This window comes from Vicugna pacos, chromosome 3 (genome assembly GCF_048564905.1).
Source record: "Vicugna pacos chromosome 3, VicPac4, whole genome shotgun sequence".
NCBI lineage: Eukaryota > Metazoa > Chordata > Mammalia > Artiodactyla > Camelidae > Vicugna > Vicugna pacos.
In genome coordinates, this window is record NC_132989.1 from 88,082,334 (window position 1) to 88,086,972 (window position 4,639).

The 4,639-nt window shown below is 35.2% G+C and overlaps 1 pseudogene; it reads left to right on the forward strand.

The window, feature by feature from the left end:
• Window positions 1-3,431: 3,431 nt before the first annotated feature.
• On the forward strand, window positions 3,432-4,050 carry LOC102545215 (heterogeneous nuclear ribonucleoprotein A1-like 2; annotated as a pseudogene).
• Window positions 4,051-4,639: the final 589 nt, after the last annotated feature.

Below are 4,639 nucleotides of genomic sequence, written 5' to 3' on the forward strand. Positions count from 1 at the left end.
GAATAATTCTGGCCTTATGGAATGAATTAGGAAGTATTCTCTCTGCTTTTAATTCTGGAAGAGATTGTAGAGAATTGGTATATTTTTTCTTACATGTTTGGTAAAATTCACCAGTAAACCCATTTGGGCCTGGTGCTCACATCTTTGGAAGGAGTCAGATTAATTATTGACTCGAATTCATTGATAAATATAGTACTATTTTGGTTGTCTATTTCTTCTTGTATGAGTTTTGGCAGATTGTGTCTTTCAAGGATTTGGTCTATTTCATCTAGGTTATCAAATTTGTGGGCATAGATTTATTCACTGTATTCCTTTATTATTGTTTTAAAGTCCATGAGATCCATAGTGATGGCCTCTCTTTCATTTCTGATATTAGTAATTTTTGTCTTCTCTCTCTCTCTTAGTTAACCTGAATAGAGGCTTGTCAATTTTATTGATCTTTTCAAAGAACCAGCTTTTGGTTTTATTGACTTTATTGATACTCTGCTTTCAAATTCATTGATTTCTGTTCTAATTTTTATTATTTATTTTGTCTGCTTACTTTGGATTTAATTTGCTTTTCTTTTTCTAGTTTCCTAAGGTAGGAACTTAGATTATTGATTTTAGATCTCTTTCTTCATTTCTTATATGTACATTCACTGCTATAAATTGCTCTCTAACACTGCTTTTCTGCATTCCACTAATTTTAAGAAATTGTATTTTCATTTTCACTTAGTTAAAAATATTTAAAATTTCTCTTGGAATTTCTTTTCTGGCCCATGTATTACTTATAAGTGTATTGTTTAATCTCCAGGTATTTGAAGAACCTTCCTGTTATTGATGTCTAGTTTAATTCCATTGTGATTTGAGAGCAAACGTTGTATGTCCTATTTTGTTTTTAATTTGTTAAGGTGTGTTTTATGGCCAAGAATAATGTCTATCTTGGTAAATGCTCCATGTGAGCTTGAGAAGAATGTGTACTCTGTTATTGCTGGATAAAATAGTTTATAGATGCCAGTTACATCCAGTTGATCAATGGTGCTTCTAAGTTCAGCTGTGTCCTTACTGACGTCCTGCCTGTTGGATCTGCCAGTTTCTGAAAGAGGAGTCTTAAAGTCCCCAGCTATATTAGTGGATTCATGTATTTCTCTTTGCAGTTCTATTAGATTTGCCTTGTGTATTTTGACACTGTTGTTAGACGCATACACATTAAGAACTATTGTATTATCTTAGAGTATTGACCCCTTTATCATTACGTGAAGTCCTTCTTTATCCCTGATAATTTTCTTACTCTGAAGTCTGTTCTGTATGAAACTGATATGCTGACATTTTTTTATTAGTGTTAGCATGGTGTAACTTTTTATTACTTTATGTTGAATCTCTAAGTGTGTTTGTATTTAAAGTGGGTTTCTTGTAGACAGTGTTTAGTTAGGTCTTGTTTTTTGGTCCATTCTGACAATCTCTGTCTTTTCATTGGCCTATTTAGACCATTGGCATTTAAAGTTATTATTAATATAGTTGCATTAATATATACCATATTTGTTACTGTTTTCTTTTTATTATCCTTGTGTGTTGTTCCTATTTTTGCCTGCCACAACTTTTCTGTTTAATTGAGAATTTTATAGGATTCCGTTTTCTTTTCTTTCTTAGCATATCAATTGTACTTTTTTTTGCTTTTTTATTGATTGCCCCAGTGTTTACAATATTAATTCACAACTAATTCAAGTACACTGTCAAATAACATTATACTGCTTCATGAATAGTGAAAGTCCCTTATAACAAAATATTCCTAATTCCTCCCCCCATCCCTTGTATCATGGCTGTCATTCAATCCACCTGTATATAAGGACACATCATCGTATATACATATATATGTATACTCTCATTCACTCATGCTATTATTTTGAACCAATTGTTATCTAATATATCAGTAAGAATAAGAAAAATAAGTTTTTTGTTTTGCCTTCATTTATTTCTTCCTTGATGCCCTTCCTTTCTTTCTGTTGACCAGACTTTCTGATTCACATCATTTTCCTACTCTGTAAAGAATATCTTTTAAGATTTCTTATGGGGCAGATCTCCTGGCAACAAATTCCCTCAATTTTTGTTTTTTTGATTAAGTTTTTATTTCTCCTTCACTTTTGAATAATAATTTCACAGGGTGTAGAATTCTAGTTTGGGGAATTGTCATTCTCAGCACTTTATAAACATTTCACAGAGCTGGAATTGGGTAATTCCCTTCCTCTAGTTAGGTTAGGCTCTGAAAGAAACCCTAATAGTTAACCCTTTGGTAAAACAGTTTCTCCTGAGGGCAGACCGCCTTAACAAGAACAGAACACCCTGGTGTATTTCAGAGTAATTTCTTTTCCTCTCCACCAGCTGGAAGCGGAAGACTTTTCTCAGATGTCCAGCAGTTCAGTTCAGGTTTCCTACCCTGACACGAGTTCCTTCAGACATTTCTGTTTCTGCATTTCTGCTCTAGTGAGTTGTGAATCTCTGTCTTCTCCTCTCTCTTTCTCCAATTTAGGGGTCAGCAGTTTGCCTTGTGACATTACTTCTTGGCTAGGTACAAAAAGAGTTGATTTTTCAGTTTGTTCAGTTCCTTACTTGTTAAAATGGAGTTGTGACTTCTAACTCATTACATGCCAGACCAGAAACCCTGCACTTTCTTTTCAGATAAATAAAATACAAGCTAACATTGACTTGTTTGCTTTTCCCTCACATTGAACAGTATTTCACTAAGTGAGCAGAGTAAGTAAAGCTACATATCTGAGTAAAATTATAACAATGGGAAATCTGTGCCATATAGCATAGCATAATATAATCATGTTTCTACTTGGAAAAGGATTAATCACTAATCACAGTACAATTTTTAATTAAAAAGAAAGTGGAAACTAGATGAAAAAAATTAGAGATGTTCGGTAAGCTAGTGATCAAAGCCAAACATTAAATTAAAATGTTTTCTATTAAAATATGAATCTGCTTATGCAGATTATCCCACTGAATTATTCCACCATCTGCAGAATTTGTGCCTTTAAGTTTGACTCATTTATTACAAGTAGCTTATCAGCAGTGGCACCCACTATTAACATAAATAAGAGAGTCTTAGATGACCATAGGAAAAGACAATTGGGAAGTGGTACCCTGTTAGAAAAATTAAAGAAACCAGCACTATGTTTTCATGCCATGTGTTACAGTATCAATGGGACTGTGCCTTTAAGAAATTCAGCTGTATTCCAAAAAGAAAAACAACTGTTAATTGTATCATAGAGAATGTTCAAACTTGAAGATGCTCTTTGTTGATCTAGTTATAATTTTAATGCAGAATTTGCATAAAGATGGAAGCCTGTCTAATGAATAATCTGTACTACTATCTGTGGTCAGATATACTTATTGAGAAAATTTTTAAATCACATTTTAATTGAAAACATGCTACATTTTGTTGGTGCATTAAAGAAGATGCTAAAGAATATCACCTAAGAGGTTATTTTGAATAGTATGGGAACACTGAAGTGACTGAAATCTTGACTGACCGAAGTAGTGGAAAGAAGAGAGGCTTTGCTTTTTGTAATCTTTGATGACCGTGATTCGGTAGACAAGATTGTCATTCAGGAATACCATATTCTGAATGGCCGCAACTGAAGTAAGGAAAGCTCTAAGCAAGAGACAGCTAGTGTTTTCGTTCAGCCAAAGAGACCAAAATGGTCTGGAAACTTTGGTGATGGTTGCAGAGGTGGTTTTGGTGGGAATAATAATTTTGGCTATGGAGGAAACTTCTCCAGAATGGCTTTGGTGGCAGACATGATGGTGGTAGACATGGTGGCAGCTGGGATGGCTAGAATGGATTTGGTAATGATGGAGGCAGTTTGGAGGGGTGGCAGGAGTTACAGTGATTTTGGCAGTTGCAATAACCAATCTTCATATTTTGAACCAATGAAATGAGGAAACTTTGCAGGCAGAAGTTCTGGCCCCGAGGGTGATAGAGGCCAATACTTTGCCAAACCATGAGACCAAGGTGGCTCTGGTGATTCCAGCAGCAGCAGTAGCTCTGTCAGTGGCAGAAGGTTTTAATTACTGCCAGGAAACAAAAAGCTTAGCAGGGAGAGGAGAGCCAGAGAAATGTCAGGGGAGCTACAGGTTACAACAGATTTGTGAACTCAGCCAAGCACAGTGGTGGCTGGACCTGGCTGCTACAAAGAAGACATGTTTTAGACAATACTCATGTGTTTGGGTGAAAAAAATGTGAGGACTGCATCTGTGACTAATTGTATAACAGGTTATTTTAGTTTCTGTTCTGTGGAAAGTATAAAGCATTTCAGCAAAGGGTTTTAAGGTTTTTTTTTTTTGCACCCATGCTGTTAATTGCTGAATGTAATGGTCTGATCATGACACTGAATACCGTTAGCCTTTTTTAAAAAATTAATTCCAAATATATGGTTGTTAAACTCAAATTAGTGTCCTTTTGATTCCTGAACTCTCCAGGATAATGGTGAAGAAGAGCATGTGTCTGCTAACCAGAGGCCAGAAAATTTGGATAATCAGGATGGTCTGGACTGCAGCTCATATATGGTCAGATCAGACACAGTACCACACACAGAAAGGGGTTTGTAAGCAGACTGTGTCAGCAATTCTATTCTTGGATGCAAAGGATTATAAGCCT